Source organism: Cricetulus griseus, assembly GCF_003668045.3.
Source record: "Cricetulus griseus strain 17A/GY chromosome 1 unlocalized genomic scaffold, alternate assembly CriGri-PICRH-1.0 chr1_0, whole genome shotgun sequence".
NCBI lineage: Eukaryota > Metazoa > Chordata > Mammalia > Rodentia > Cricetidae > Cricetulus > Cricetulus griseus.
Genome location: NW_023276806.1, coordinates 68,449,629 through 68,466,885, shown reverse-complemented (window position 1 = coordinate 68,466,885; position 17,257 = coordinate 68,449,629). Strand labels below are relative to the sequence as shown.

The 17,257-nt window shown below is 40.5% G+C and overlaps 1 non-coding gene across 1 annotated transcript; it reads left to right on the top strand.

Annotated features, from left to right (window-relative positions):
• The first annotated feature begins 533 nt into the window (after positions 1 to 533).
• Positions 534 to 649, top strand: LOC113833146. Its single transcript, XR_003480699.1, has one exon. It is a non-coding gene; the product is annotated as a small nucleolar RNA SNORA32 (small nucleolar RNA).
• Positions 650 to 17,257: the final 16,608 nt, after the last annotated feature.

Sequence of the window (17,257 nt, the reverse complement as noted above, 5' to 3'; positions counted from 1 at the left end):
TTTTATTCAGACCAAAAAGGGGGGAATATTGTGAGATGTTTGAGTACACTGCATAAAGATATGTCACCCTGATTTGGTTTAATAAAAAACTGAAGGGTGAATAGCTGGCAGGATTGCCAGGCACAGAGGACACTGGGAAGAAGGGCACAGAGACACTAGGGACACAGAGTAAGCAGCATGGGCTTTACAAAGTAAAGGTAACTGAGCCAAGTAAAAGAACATAGATTAAAAGATATGGGTTAATTTAAGTTATAAGAGCTACTTAGAAACAAGTCTAAGCTATCAGCCAAGCTTTTATAATTAATAATAAGTCTCCGTGCCATGATCTGGGAGCTGGGTAGCAGGACAGAGAAAGACTCCTACAGCTAGTAGATGTGGGAGCTGAGGACAAAGGAATTGAGGGTGGATAGTGGAGAAAGCACACTCTGAGTACTTTTCCCTAAGCACACTTCAGAAAGTGGATTTGCCTCCTACAATACGTAGCTTGACAAACAATTGTGCCACTCAAATCTCCCCTCAAGAAAGGACTTGCTTGGTCATTACCAAGGTTTAAGAATGCTTTCTCAATCATTGTGGGCATCATCATGAAAAAATTACCACTAGGCTTCCGTCAAGTACCTCTCTAGTGATCAGCCTATTGGGAACACTTTTATGAATCCTTTAGTAAACTGCTACAGGAGGTGGCAGGCTTGTTAGCACATATCTATGATCCCAGCTCTTGTAAAGCGGAGGCAGGGAGATTACCGTGAGTTCAAGGTCAGCCCAAGCTACATAGCAAGACTCTTTCAAAAGAGCCAAGTAATAACAAAACCACTACTGGTTTTATACCCTCTCTCTTAATGGGCACTCTACTACAAATGCTGTGGACGCCATGTGTGATTTTCTAATAGCTATTTCATCCAAAACAAGACTTGAGTCATATTTCAGATCCTCATCCTGTATGCCTAGATGTGTAGAGCATTACAAATTGACTTTGCCTGGCTAATTTGCATTGCATCCCTTCTGGTTTGCTAATGACGGCAGTTTGTATATAGGGAGCTGAAATAGGCTGACTCTAGAACATTCTTGATTTATGGATGATCATCTCTTTATCTGGGTGTTATCACTATGTAAGGCTGACAGAACAACTGTAGATTTAGCATCACTTCTTCTAAAAAGGGCAGTCACTAAGATAAATCTTGTAGTGAGTTTTAAAAGAGCTAAAATGACCTTGATGGGCCATAGAAAGAATTACATGTGAAATCCCTTAAGTAAAAAATGTATTGTTTTGGGGATGGAGTTTAGCATGCATGAGGCCCAGAATTTGATACTTTTAGCATCAGAAGGCAAATAAAATGTAGCCATGCATGGAAGTCTGTGCCGGCACTCCCAGTACACTGGAATCTGAGGCAGAAGGATCATGAGTTTGTTTGTTTGTTTGTTTGTTTGTTTCCAAAGGGTTTCTTTATGTAGTTCTGGCTGTCCTGGAACTCCCTCTGGAGACCAGGCTATCCTGGAACTCAGAGATCTGCCTGCTTCTACCTCCTGAGTGCTGGATGGGATAAAAGGTGTGTGCCACCAAGACCAGCTATGTGTTGTTTCTAACCTAGGCTATACAGCAAGCTAAAGGCCAGCCTGAGCTACATGATATGATTTTATCTCAACAATACAAAACAAGAACACTGACTTGAAAAGAAAAGCCATTTTCACAGGCACAAAAGGTGCTGGGGGTCTTCAGCATGCAGCTGTGGGTGCCTCAGCTTTCAGGCAGCTCAGCCAACTGAGCCAAGCAGCGACTCAAGGACCTGGCTGTGTGTGCTTAGAGTGGAGTGTGGCTCTCTCCATTTCCAGAGCTTCCAATTGACTGGCAGAGGCCCTGTCAGGTTCGTAGAGTAATGAGAGTGCTCCTTTGTTCTTATTGCAGCCATTCCTCTCTACCAACATTGTTGCTCTCCTGTTTAATCAAACTATTAGTTCTGGGAGAATCCAAACCCAGTCAATTCTACACAACAAACAACCACAAAACCTTAACACAAAACACAGCACCTCTTGCTGACTGTGAGTTAGCTGACCAGCTGCTGTAGTTGTAACCTGAGCTGGCTCACTCAGGTGTCTGTGGTCAGTTGTTGGTCCTGTAAACATTTCTGCTGATGTTGCCCTGGGTTGTCTGTCATGCTTGAGTGCCAACCAGTTGTGGGCTGGTTTCGATGCCTCAACTGCGACAGGTAGTCTTTTCTTCCCACAGTGTCTCATTTACCAATAGACTGACCTTGGCTGGCTCATCTGTGGTAAATGGCTTCCAAGAGAACAAGTTGAAGCAAGCAAGGCTTCATAAGGTCTGACTTGAATGCTTGCATCACCATTTCTGCTGTATTCTAAAGACTAAAGCAGGCAAGCTCAACTTTGTGGAAACCATGTCTTGATGGAAGATATGAAAACAGCATATTTTGAAGTTAATATGAAGGGAGGCATAAAAGTGGGGAGTATTTTGCACTAATCTACTGTGGGGAGAATTCCACTGTGGGGTGAAATGCAATGCTCTAGGCTACCTAGAGCTATCTCAATTTACTACATTGCTACTGCCTCTCCAAATTCCTCAGTGTGTGTCTGATGCTTTTGCTTTTTAAATTATCGTTTATTTATTTTCTGAGACAGGGTCTCATGTATCCCATGTTGGTCTTGAATTTGATAAGTATCCTAGGATGACCTTGAACTTCTGATCCACATTAGTGCTGGGATTTCAGGTACGCACCACCAAGCCCAGTGTCTGTAGTTCTAGGGATCAAACCCAGGGCTTCCTGCCGGCTAAGAAAGCATTGTGCCAACTAAGCATGAGGAGTGTTTAGGAGGTGGGCCTGGCCAGTATGTCAGTAAGCAAGGTTGTTAACAATCAGGCACTCCACTGGCCTGCCCTCAGGGATGAGTGGCTTCATCAGCCCCCAAGGTGCAACACATTCCCACTGTCTCCACCAGTCATGCATTCTCCCTGTGTTCATGTGCTATACCCCCTTATAAAAGTCCTTCTCCCCTGATCCTTTTCCCCTTCCTCCTTGCCCAGAGGCAGCCTCTGACCTCACCCCCAATTGACCTGGTATGAGAGCTGTGGCGTGGTATGGCTTTGTGGTGCCTCTTGGCTCCAACCTGCCAAGGTACCTTTTGACTCTTAAATCATTACAATGGGCCTCTGGAAGTAATACCTGGCTCCAGAGCCCCAAGTCTTTCTGTTCCACCATGATGTGAAGAGCCTCCACCACACGCCCTTTGACTGCCATGTGGTCCTGCTATGATGGGTTAAGATTCTCTGAAACCATAAGCTAAAACAAACGGTTTCTCCCTGTGGTGGTTTGAATGAGATCAATCCTAAAGGCTCATATGTTTGAATGCTTGCTTGGTCCCCAGTTGGAACTGTTTGGAAAGGTTTAGGAAATGTGTCCTTGTTCGAGAAGGTGTGTCAGTAGGGTGGGCTTTAAGGTATCAAAAACCCATGGCATCCATTCCCAGTCTCTCCTCTCCCCCCTCTCTCTGCAAGTGCTTATAGATACAGATGTGAGCTCTCAGCTATTCTCCAGCACTAAGCCTGCCAACTTGTCTGTCTGCCTGCTGCCATACATGCTCTCTGATATAAGGATTGTCTTAGTCACTGTTCTACTGCTGTGAGCAGATACCATGACCACAGAAACTCTTGTGAAAGAAAGCATTTAATTGGGGCTTGCTTACAGTTTCAGAGGTTTAGTCAGTTATGGTAGGTGCATGGTGGCACACACAGGCAATGTGCTGGAAAAAGAAGCTGAGAATTCGATATCTGGATCTTCAGGCAGCAAGAAGAGAGAGACACTGGGCTTGGAATGGGCTGCTTGAAACCTCCAAGCCCATTCAGATTGCCCTGTAGGCATTTTCTTGATTAGTGATTGATGTGGGAGGGTTCAGACCAATGTGGACAGTGACCCACTTCTGTCAACTAAGCCACACCTATTCCAACAAGGGATTACTTCCTTAATCCTTTCAAATGGTGCTGCCCCTTAGTGACTGAGCATTCAAATACAGGAGCCTCTGAGAGCTATTTTTATTCAAACCCCCACAATGATCATGGACTCTAACCCTCTAGAACCATGAGCCCCAAGTTAAACATTTTCTTTTATAAGTTGCCTTGGTCATAGTATTTCTTCACAGCAGCAGAAAGGTACCTAAAACACCCTTCTTAAATTGTTCTATCAGGTACTGTGATCACAGCAACAAAAAAAAAGCACATAGTACACATTCATCCAAATTTAATCACTCTTGGAGCCCTGCAATGTTAAGAACCATGTTTTGAAGATTCGGTACTTTTAAATCCATCATTATAGTCTAGCCATTCTTATTTTTTCTCCTCTGAAAACTTCAGCAGCAAATTTTTAATTCCAGTTATTTTATATTTAAGTGAAAGGACCTAAGACTCATACTTTCAACAGAAAAAAAAAAGTTATGTTCATCCAATCATTAAATATCTATTGTGTTTCTATTTGCCTAACATTGTAACACATGTATATTTATATGGTTGTGCTGGCTAGTTTGTGTTTTTTTTTTTTTTCCCGGGGGGGGTGGGGAGGGGAAGGTTTTGTTTTGCTTTTTTGTGTGTAGATATTTTTTGTTTGGCTTTTTGAGACAGGATTTCTCTGTATAACAGTCCTGGCTGTCCTGAAATTCACTTTGTAGATCAAGCTGGCCTCAAACTCACTGAGATCTGTTTGCCTCTGCCTCCCAAGTGCTTGTGTGCTTGTAGTAAAGGCATGTACCACCTAGGCCGCTGGGCATGTGCTGACCAATTTTATGCCAACTTGATATAAACTGGAGTCATTTGGGAAAAGGGAACCTCAGTTGAGATTATGCCCATACCAGATTGGCCTGTAGGCATTTTCTTGATTAGTGATTGATGTGGGAGGGTTCAGACCAATGTGGACAGTGTCACCTCTGGGCTGGTGGTCCTGAATCCTATATAAAAGGAGGTTGAGCAAGCCAGTAAGCAACATTCTTGTTAACAGATTTTTCTTTGGGCTATCAGCTCACATAAAATGACACAGAGACTTATGATTAATTATGAAAGCTCATCCTGTAGCTTAGGCTTGTTCCTAACCAAATCTTATAACTGAAATTAACCCATTTCTATTAACCTATATTCTTTTACATGGCTCCATTACCTTTACTCTGCATTGCCCATTCTACTTCCTCTCCGTCTGGATGGTGACTCTGCCTTTCTTCTCCCTAGAGCTCTCTCTGTCCAGAAGTCCTGCCTAGCTGTTGGCCATTCGGGTTTTATTAAACCAATCACAGTGACACAGCTTCACACAGTGTAAATGAATATTCCATAACATTTCCCCCTTTTTGTCTAAATAAAAAAGAAAGGTTTTAACTCTAACACAGTAAAATTATATACAGTTAGAACAGTTATCAGGTAAGAATTACATTCACAATGTCCAGTCCATTTGTATTTGGTGAATTTAGAGAAAATACTCCATTATCTATCCTTTCTTTGTCCAAAGTTTTATAGCTAAACCACTTTTTGTCATAATTTGTATAACCATCTTAAGAATATCTTTTTAGACCTTAAAACATCTTTTTAGATAAACAACTCAAGCTTTTATGTTTCTCAACCTTATAAACTTTACATCTTATATAAGTTTCTTCTCTGAATTTGATAACAAGGAAAACTGTAAAACTGTAACTATCTAGTCTTCACACTCCATCAGAGACATAAGAAGAATAAAATATTACTTGAGTAAACAGAAAGTGCAGAGAAAGCAACATTGAACTATAGAAATGACAGAGACATCTGGCTGCCTGGACAGTCACCCAAGGTTCCTGTGCAATGTTGGGGCATCCATCTTTGGCCTTCAGGCTTTTTTGTGAAGCAGGAATTTTGAAAGACTGTCCAAATTGTCTTGGCAAAGTTCAACATTCACTTTCTTTTGTGTCTTGCTTATTCAGTTTGGACAGCATACTCTCAGCAATCAAAGGAAAGGCATTTATTGCTCAAATGTCTACCTTTTGTCACAAAGAAAACAAACTCCATATGGAGGCTTTTCAGCGCCCATCATCCTTTTTTTTTTTTTTTTTTTTTTTTTTTAAGTAGATTGGTGTTGCCAGGAGCAGACATGTCTCATTGTCATAAAAAACCTTATTTTATTAAAATATCTTAAATGCCATTTTATATAGGTCTTTGAAGTGTTTGAAGATCACCTATCTTAAATATGTCTCTGTATGACCTTGAAAACATACCTAACATGACTATAAGTTTGATTGCTACAAATGACTATTAACCATTCTTTCTTTAATATCCTAAACATCTTTTAAAAACTAAAACTTTACATTTTTAAATGAGCTGCATAGGTACAATGTCTTAAACAACAGTAGAAGCATATATACAGTATAATAAAAATAACCTTAAATTTGTATCAATATACAAAATTCCATAACAATGTAAAATATTCGAGACTACTGGTGTTCAAAGTAGACTTAACAATTCACTCTTTTATCCCATAATTTCTATACTATATCCCTTTTTTTCCCTTCAGAAAGAGATCCCTGAACCTAATCTCCTTTGTTTAGCTTTTTTCATCACCATGACCAATAACAACTTGTAACCTCCCCCTAAAGGATGACAAACAACCATAACCAACCTCTTGGGAATGTGGGTGTTGTGTTCTCTAGACTGTTTTCTGTTGTCTGGGGGTGATGGAATCTTTGGGAGACCCTGAGAAAATTGGGATAATGGTCAAGTCCTGGGGAGTTAGCTTTTGTCCAGTCTCTGTGCAATTGGAAAGCACAAAGCTTATCTGTAGTCCTGGCTAGAATAGTCTGTGAGGCTGGACCATCTCAACCAGCAGCCTTGAAGCTGTTCTGGATGTACAACTCTGAGGAAACTGCAACAGAGGCACTCTGAGAGTCTGGATCACGTGAACCACCCATTTTCATTGGTATCTGGTCCCCTTACTCCGAAAACACACAGACTTTCAAAGGTATATACTCATATTAACACAGTATGGACTGTGCATTGTACATAAGCCAGACAAAGATGATTTTTTGCTTTGTGTTTGAGCAGGCAAAATATACATCACTTGTCTTGTAGGGTTTTTTTTTTTTTTTTTTTTTTTTTTTTTTTTTTTTTTTTTTTTTTTTTTTTGTCTGTAGTCAGAATTTTCAGGGTGTCTCTCCCAGTCAAACCTGATTGTCTTTGGCCTTGAATGAATCCACAGCCTTTCATTTTCTGTGGAAACAAAAGCATAACTTCTTTCCCAAAGTAATGTATTTTCTGACTTCCATTCTAAAGTTAAGCCATTTGTGCAGTATCCAGGCTAGTTTAATTCAGCAATCCTTTCCACAATCCAATGTCTCTCAGCAGCTGTCATTCTCTGTTCATTAGCATTTAAAAGACTTAAAATCAGTAAAGTGCCATATGGGATCCAGATGCCCTATGTGTTTTCCATCTTTACATGGCTTTTTAAAATATACCATTTTATTCTCTTTTTAAACACTTTATTATTATTATTATCATTATTATTATTATTTTGGTTTTTCGAGACAGGGTTTCTCTGTGTAGCTTTGGAGCCTATCCTGGCACTCGCTCTGGAGACCAGGCTGGCCTCGAACTCACAGAGATCCGCCTGCGTCTGCCTCTAGAGTGCTTGGATTAAAGGCGTGTGCCACCCAGGCCTGGCGCTTGACTTAATTATTTTTAAACTATTTTTTTCCTATGGTGATCTACATCCATTTTCTTTTCTTTTTTCAGCATCTAAGCACATTTTAAAACATATTGTACCCTTTTAGAGGTTTTCTGTATCTGTGCCTAGCTTTACTAAGCATTTATAGCATTCCCTGATCATGTGAGACAAATCTCAAACTGCTGTGTCAGCCGCCAGTGTGCTCAGCTTCGTGCATGGTGCTGGCACACGGCATTGGTGGCTGGCTCAGCCCACAGGCAGTCTCTGTATGCTGAGCCTACCCAAGAGACCTTGCTCATCAGGAAGCTGCACCAAGAAGCCACGTTTGACTCCCTCTTCCAAACTTTTTGTTTGTTTGTTTTGTTTTTGTCAGACCTTATAGATATATGTGTCCAGACATTGGATACTATGTAGACAGATTTTTCTTGTGTTGCCAATTCAAAAAATTCAACACAGAGACTTATTATTAATTATGAAAACTTGCCCATAACTTAGGCTTGTTCCTAACTAGTTCTTATAACTGAAATTAACCCATGTCTTTTAATATACATTTTTTTTTACATGGCTTGGCTACCTCTACTCTATACTGTCCATCCTGTTTCCTCTCCATCTGATGGCTCTGCCTTTCTTCTTCCCAGGGTTCTGTCTCTTCCCTGAAGTCCCACCTATACCTCTTGCCTAGCTAACTATTGGCCATTGAGCTCTTTATTAAACCAATCACAGTGACACATCTTCACACAGTATAAAGGAATATTCCACAATATATTCCTCCAGGTTTATGTTTCAGTTTCTGCCTCCAGGTTCCTACCTTGAGTTCCTATCCTCTTTTTTCTTGGTGATAGAGTTTGTGACCTGAGACTTATAAGCTGAAATAAACCTTTTCCTGTGCAAGTTGTTTATGGTCATGGTGTCTTATCACAGAAATAGAGACCCTAAGACAATAGTATATTTTTGTTTTTTCTAGTATTTAATTACCATACTATTTTGCTGTAGGTTAGAGCTGTAAATTTAAACTAAGAAGCCAAGAATATTTTTCCTGGATCTGGTGAGACAGTTCATCAAGTAAAGAAACCTGATGACCTTAGTTCAATCCCAGGTACCTACACAGTGGAAGGAAAGAATCAACTCCTAAAGGTTTTGTACACAAACACACACACACACACACACACACACACACACTACACATACCATAATAAAAATGAATAAATAAATTTAGACATAACTTTAAAAAATAAAATACTTTCCTTAATAACAAGTGTACTTTCTGATATCTCTTAGAATATTTTTTATAACTTACAGCTTTGAAGGTGAATCATGCCCAAGTCTGGTCTCATCCCATGTTTCTTACAATTCTCCTTCTGTGAGTAGGTTCTTGCACCTTGGGTAGTGTCTTAGTCAGGGATCTCTAGAGGGACAGATCTTATAGAATGAATCTATATTCTCTTTCAGGGCCCACTTACAAACCTTTAGACTATGGACATCTGGAGCTGGTCAGTTTTATCACTGAGTTCATTGTTGTTCTTCACTGTGTTCTGAGATCCTGGGAGTTGTTTAATCTTATCAGGCAGCTCATTCTCTTCTTTGGTCAATTTATCCAGAGATGCTGGAGCAACCAACCAACATCATCATTTTCCTTATTTTTTTTCCTCGCATTGTTAAAAGTTTTATGTACATAATCACCAAATCTGTTGCCTCTCATAATTGTTGAATCAGGATAATAGAATGCATTTTTCTCCTTAAGTTTATAAAATAGTTCATACAATGGGTATGAACCAAGGTTCCAGGAGAGGCTTCAGTAACTGGGCTTCAGTACCTGTAGGTGTTGGCAAATTAGAAAACCTAGTCAGATCCTTAAAATTTTATATTTCTATTGGCTTACAACTACTTATGATACCAAAATCTTTACCAGTCAGTGTTCTTTAGAGGAACAGAACTTATATAATGAATATATAATATATGTATACATTATATATACATAGGAATATACATTATATATTCATCATGTAAGTTAATATATGATATTATATATCAATACATAGTAGATTGTATTAACATATTATATATTTATAATAATGAATCCTATATTTATGAGCATTTATTAGAATGGGTAACACTACGTGGTCCAGCTAGTCCAACAATGGCTGCTGCCAATGGAAGACCCAAGAATCAGTCCGGATATCTCAGCTGGTCTGTGGTCTACACAGGAATTCCAAAGGAGTAGACCCTAATGCCCATGAAAGAATGGACTTGCCAGTGAGGGTGAGAGCAAGCAGGCAAAGAGAGCAAGCTTCCTTTTTCCATGTCCTTCACAAAGACTGCCAGCATAAGGTGGATCTTCCCACCTCAGGAGACCCAGATTACAAGTGGGTCTTTCCACTGCAAATGATTTAATGAAGAAAAAAAATCCCTCACAGGTATACTCAGCATTTGGGTTTTAGTTAATTCTAGATTTAGTTAAGCTGACAACCAAGATAGCCATCACAGATAGGTAGTTGACCACACCTTTGGTTTTCTTTCATACAATTGCATTGTTATTGCTTGTAATTCTTACCTTTTTTAAAAATCTGTTTCCTGTGCTTTTGTGGTAAGGTGATTTATCTTTTATCTTAAATAGGCATTATTAAAATATGTGATAATATACAATTTATATACCAAGAAATTTGTTTCAGTATATTTAACATACTATCAAATTAATTTCTTTATTTTAGAAATAAAGTATCTTCATGGGCCAGAAAGCAGACAGCTTACCAGAAGTGAGGTCATTATGACTCCTAGAGTTTTCCCCCTAATGACCTATATCACCAGGCCCTGACTCTCAAGGGCTCCAACACCTCTCCATACAGTGCCACGAGCTGGCAACCAAGTGTTATACACATGAGCCTATAGTGACATTTTACATCCAAGCCTCACGTTAACACTCCCCGTGCTGACTGGTACTCAGTGTCAACCTGACTGGATTTAGAGGCACACTCGGACATGTCTGTCCTGGCATTTCCAGAGAAGTATAACTGAGGGAGGAAGACTCACCCAGGATGTGGATGCACACTCTGGGAGAAGGGGGGAGGCGGTGGAGTGTGAGAATCTCTGCTCTTTGCTGCCTGGAGTGTGGAGACATGAGTCCCAGCTGCCTGCTTCCACCATGGAGTGTACCCTAAAATCAGGAGCCAGAATAGACCCTTCTTCATTTACATTGCTTTTTGTATTTCATCACAACAACATGAAACATAACTAACACATCTCCACTTCTGCCTGCCCCTGGTAACCACTAAGTTTTATTTTGTCTCTGTGGACTAGCTACTCTGGACATGTAATGTAAACAGGATCAAATATCATAGGACTGTTTTGTCTCTGGCCTCTTTAACTTAGTGTAATGTCTTCAGTTTTTATGGCCGAATAATCTTCTATATGCCACATTTTGTTTATCTACTCACCAACTGATGAATGTTTAGTTTTATCTACTTTTAAGGTATTAAGAGAAAGCCACTAAGAGCATTTATGTACAAGATTGTAAGGGCCTATAATTACAATCGGCTGTATCTTTTAGATGTTCACTGAGAATGATAATTGCTATGTTAAGTGTTAACTCTAAGTTTAACTTTTTGAGGAACTGTTCTCCAAACTGGATATGGCATTTTACACATCCCAGACATGTGTGGGATATCCCTATCATCCATTTACATCAAGATTTCTTTGTAGAAAAAAATTAACTATTTTTCTATATGGTAATATAGTATGTCATGTATGTCCCTGGGAACAAATTAAAGTAAGCATCTGTTTGTGCGATATAGCCCTGACTGGCTTTGAACTCACAATCCTCTCGCCTCTGACCTGAGTGCTGGGATTACAAATATGTGCTACAATGCCTGGCTCCTTTTATGTATTTGCCTTCATTTGAGAATCTGGAGAATGCCATTTTCCAAAATAATAGTAAAAGGCCTTAGTGGTCTTTTATTTTTAATTTTACATTTGTTTATCTATTGCCTACAAGTGTGTGGGTGCATGAATACCATGAGACATGTATGGAATCAGGAGAACTTTTGGGAGCAGATTTTCTCCGTCCACTGTGTAGGTCCTAGGGATAAAACTCAGGTGTCGGGCTTTGTGTGCTGGCTTGTGAATGTCAATTTTTAAAATTAGACTAATTTATAATTTTTATTATAAGTCTTTGTGTGTAGATGTGTGCATGTGAATGCAAGAACCCTTGTAAGCCAGAAGAGATAGGTGTCAGATTCCCTGGAAGTAGAGTTACACACACTTGTGAATGACCTGGCATGGGTGCTAGCAACTGAACTCCAGTCCTTTGCAAAAGTAGCAAGCACTCTTAACCACTGAGCTAGCACTTCTCTCCAGCCCTGAAAGTATCAATTTTTAAATTGGATTTTATTTATTTATTTTTAGTTTTTCAAGAGAGGGTCTCTCTGTGTAGCTTTATCTGTCCTAGAACTCACTCTGTGGACAAAGCTGGCCTTGAACTCACAGAGCTTCTCCTTCCTCTGCCTCTGCCTCCCAGTGCTGGAATTATAGGGGTGAATCACTACCACCCAGCAAATTAGATTTTTTTAAATTGCTGAATTAAGCTTTTTATAGACTCTCTCTGTGTCTCTCCGTCTGTCTCTCTGTCTCTCTGTCTCTGTCTCTCTGTCTCTCTCTCTCTCTCTCTGTGTGTGTGTGTGTGTGTGTGTATGTGTGTGTGTGTGTGTGTGTGTGTGTGTGTGTGTGTATGTGTTCACATGAATGTATATCTCAATGGAAGTTGGAGGTCCACATTGTGTGTCTTCCTCAACTGCTCTTACTTTGAGACAGGGTCTCTCACTGAACCAGCCAACCATTCCCAGGATGCTCCTATCTGAATCTCCCTAGTGCTGGGATTGTAGGCTAGCACCTCCATGTCCTGGTTTTTACCAGGATGGTAGGACAAACTCAGGCCTGCTGTTCATGTTGTTATCACTTTGATGACTAAACCACCCAATTCACAATCTCATATTCTGATTTTCTTTATCAAGTATGTGATTTGGGAATATTTTATCTTTTTACTTGTTTTTAAGACTCAATTTTTAATTACTACAAAAAAAAATCTGCCAGGCTATGGTGTTGCACGCCTTTAATCCCAGCACTTAGAAGGTGGAGGCAGGCAGATCTCAGTGAGTTTGAGGTCAGCCTGGTCTACAAAGTAAGCTCCAGGACAGCCAGGACTATTACACAGAGAAGCCCTGTCTTGAAAAAAAAAAAAAACTGACTTTGATACTGGCTGGTTGTGGCACATGCCTTTAATCCCAGCACTTGGGAGGTAGAGACAGAGAGATGGCATATCTCTATGAGTTTGAAGCCAGCCTGGACTACAGAGCATGTTCCAGGACAGCCAGAGCTATATAGGGAAACCCTGTCTCAAAAGAAAAGAAAAAAAACTAACTTTATAATTTTATGAAGCCCTCTGACCCTGTGCTTATGCCTTCAATACTTCCACAATCTCCTGCTCTTCAGTGGGGAAGCATGCTTGACCCTGTCACTAACACGTTTAGTGAGTGTGGAACCCTTCTAGATCTGGCTAATGTGAGCCTTTTTTCCACTTTCAAAACTCTCATAAGGACTTTAGGTCTCACAGCATGAACTCCCCAAAGTCGGCCTGGATGCACACACCACATGTGGATTTTGGTGATTTCCCAACCTTCTTGGTCTAAAGGTAGCAACTGTATTACCAGAGGTTCTATTTATATTAGAGGTCACGTGCAGGAAAGCCTACAAAGGCATCTCAAATGCTGAGCCATTCAAAGTGCTTTCAGACACTGCTCCAGGAAAAGGAAAAAGTGACTTCGCTTTTAAATTTCTTTTTATTTTATGTGTTTTAGGTGTTTTGCCTGCATGGATGTCTTGGAGCTGGACAGTTGTGAGCCTCCCTGTGGGCACTAGGAATTGAACCCAGGTCTTCTGTAAGAGCAACAAATGCTCTTAACAACCAAGCAATCTCTCCAGGCCTAAATTCGCAGATGTTTCATACTGCCCTAGCAGGCCTGGAACTTGCTATGTAGACTAGGTTAGCCGCTAAGTCATAAAGTTCTCCCTGCCTCTAGCCTCCTGATGTTGGAATTAAAGGCATATTCCACCAGGTCCAGCAATACTGTGTTTTCTTTGATATGTTTTAAAATTCTAGTTCTTACATATAGTTTTTTAAAATTTAGTTTTATTTTTTGAGACTTTAATATAATTACATCAGTCTCCCTTTGTTTTCCTCTGTTCACACTCTCCCATGTACACCTCTCTTGTTCTCTTTCAATTTTTCTTTAATTATTGTTACATATGTGCATAAATATTGCTAAGTACATGAATGTACCCTGCGCAATCTGTGTAATGTTTCTTGTATGTATGTGTTTTCAGTGCCGACCATGTGGTATTGGTAAACCAGTTGGTGTGCTGTTCTTCCAATCTCAGGGTTCCTTGGTTTCCTGTAGGTCTTTGTCTTGACTTGAGGCTTTGTGAGCTTTCCCTGTCCATAGCATATCTACTGGTGCTGTCCTTGTTCAGGTCATATTTAGGCGGTCACGCTGGTGGGACTTTAAGGGTGTAACTTCTGACATTCCTAGGAGACACACTCTCACAGCAAACTCCCTGGACTCTTACAATCTTTCCATCCCCTCTTCTGCAATGATCCCTGAGTCTTAGGTACAGGAGTTGTGTTATAGATGTATTAGTTGGCATTGGGTTCTAGAATCCTCCCCTTGGATCAGTAATGGTCTCTGTCCATTGCAAAGAGAAGTTTCCTTAAATAGGGGTGAGAGCTACCCTTATCTGTGCACATAGGATAAATATTTAGAATATAGTTAGGGATTATGCTGGTTTAGTAAAGTGGCAATTGTAGGTTCTTGGAATTGTTTGAAAGAAAATGGCCCCCAAAGGGAGTGGCACTATTAGGAGTTGTGGGGTTTTTTTGTTTTGTTTTTTTGGGGGGGTTTGGAGTTGATATGGTCTTGTTGGAGGAAGTGTGTCGCTGTGGGCTTTGGGGTCTCCTATGCTCAAGCCACTCCCAGTGTCACAGACTATTTCCTGTTGCCTACAAGATGTAGAACTCTCAGCTACATCTTCAGCACCATGTCTGCCTGCATGTCACCATATCCCACCTTGATGATAATGAAATAAACCTCTGAAACTATAAGTGGCCACCTCAATTAAATGTTTTCCTTTATAAGAATTGCCATGGTCAAGAATGAGACTGGGCAATTGGGAGGTGACAGCAGATGTTTGCCCTGTTGCTTCTTGATTGGGAAAAGTAATTTTTCTTAATTAAAAATTTATTTATCTATTTAAAAAAAAAAAGAATTACCATGGTCATGGTGCCTTTTCACAGCAATAGAAACCCTAACAAAGACAGGTTGGTACCAGCATAGTGAGGTATTGCTGTGGCAGGCCTGACTATGTTTTGGAGAGGATTGTAGAAGGACTTTGGAAGGTTGGGCTAGAAAAGCCATCGAGGGTTGAAACCTTAGTGGGATGTTCAGTGGGAACTTAAAAAATAAGAATGTTGAGAAGGAAGTTTAAAGACTCTATCAGGGCCATTTTCTATTTTGGTTTAAGATTCTGTGGTCCTTGTTAGCTGAGACTGAAGAATCAGCTGTGATTAACAAGATACCAGAACTACTAAAATGAAACCTTTATATTGCTGGGATAATTGATGCTGGTTAGCTGAAGCTAAAAAATTAGTGGTGATTAAGACGAGACCAGCATCACTGAGTTGAAATCTTCTGGGAAGTGTTTCCTGAGAGCACAGAGAAGCTGGGTTCTAGAGGCAGTCATTGTTGTACCTCATGTTGGCAGCAGGGCTTGGTAATGTGTGAGAGTCACCCAGGTGGTACTGGTTTTGAAGGCGTAAAGGGCTCATGGAGAATAGCTGAGACTTAGCATTGTGAGATGCCCAGAGAGACCATTGGTGAAGGTATAGCCTCAGTAGCAGTTGAAGGCCTAAGACTGAAGGGGTCAGGCAAAGAAGTTAAGACTTGGCACCATGAAGAGAGCCTATGAAAGTTGATAGGTGAAATGCAGCCCAGTTGCAGCAAGGGACTTCAGCATTTTGGAGATGCCAGTATCATGGGAAGACCACCAAGAACCATAGCAACAGGCAGAGTGGAGTCAGCTGGAGCTTAGAAGACAAGCTGGGTGTTCTATAGAGGGCAGAGCTGCAGAGTGACTCAAGCCCTTTGGAGGAGTCCAGAAGATCATGACTGAATCCCAGATAATTGGACACTGAGTTACTTATACTGTTGGAGCTTGGTTTTGCTTGGGTCAAACTGTGACGGTGCCCTGGTTCTTCCATCTTAAAGACTGTATTTAATTTAGTTTTTGATTTTTAAAGGAGGCCACAGATGAAAGACTTGAACTTTTAAAAGAGCTTGGATATTTTAAGGAGATTCAAATTTTAATGTGTCTGAATTTATAAAGACTGTAGGACTTTTAAAATTATTTATGATTTTAATGTGAGATCTTAGGGATGAATAAAAAAGAAAGGGTTGTGGCTTAATAGTGATGTGTTTATGTGTCAAGTTGACAAGGAGTCTGTTGTACTGGCTGGTTTTGTGTGTCAACTTGAAATAAGCTAGAGTCATCAGAAAAAGGAGCCTCAGTTGAGAAAATGCTTCAATGAGATCCAGCTGTAAGGCATTTTCTCATTTAGTGATCAATGGGGGAGGGCCCAGCCAATGGTAGGGCGTGTCATCCCTGGGCTGCTATAAAAAAGTGGGCTGAACAAGTCATGGGAAACAAGCCAGGAAGTGGCTTCCCTCCCTGGCCTCTGCATCAGCTTCTGCCTCCAGGTTCCAGGCCTACCTGAGTTCCTGTTCTGACTTCCTCTAATACTGGACTATGATCTGGAAGTGTGAGCCTAATAAACCCTTTCCTCTCCAACTTGCTTTTTGGTCTTGGTGTTTTGCCACAGCTATAGAAACCCTAAGACAGTTCTCCAAAATCCATAAACCCACACATCAGAGCTGGATCTGACCTGAAAGTTTCCTCCTTGGGGGCCAGAAGGCACTATGCAAACTTCCAAAGAAGGAAAGCAACCAGTAGTCCTACCCAGCTATGACATCTATGCACCACAATAATGAACAGCATGGCACAATAACCATAAGGTTCCAATGGTGGCACACATGCCTTCATGGTAATCAACAGCTCTAATTGGATTTAAGACCCTCTTAACAAGAGGGAACTCATGCCTGGTACTAGACATCTTACATAGAGTTTTATAATACATGTTAACTTTTGTAGATGGGGGTCAAGTTTATTCTTTTATACAGGGATATTCAGTCATAAAACATTCTTTTCCATTGAATTAGCTCATCACCCTTGTCTGTGGCTATATCTTTATTGTGGGACTTTCCAACTACTGCTTTGCTTTGTTGTAAATTGGTTAGGTCTTTGTTGCATTAACTTCCTGGGGGAGACATAAATAGACATCTACTCAGCTTAGATAAGACACCAATGACAGACCAGTGGAATGATTCTACCCAAGTGTAGCTTAAAGAGCCAATCAGTTCATGCAAGGGGTGACTTACAGGTGTCCCCAAGCAACTGCATCGCCAGGAACTCTTATTACAGTATGT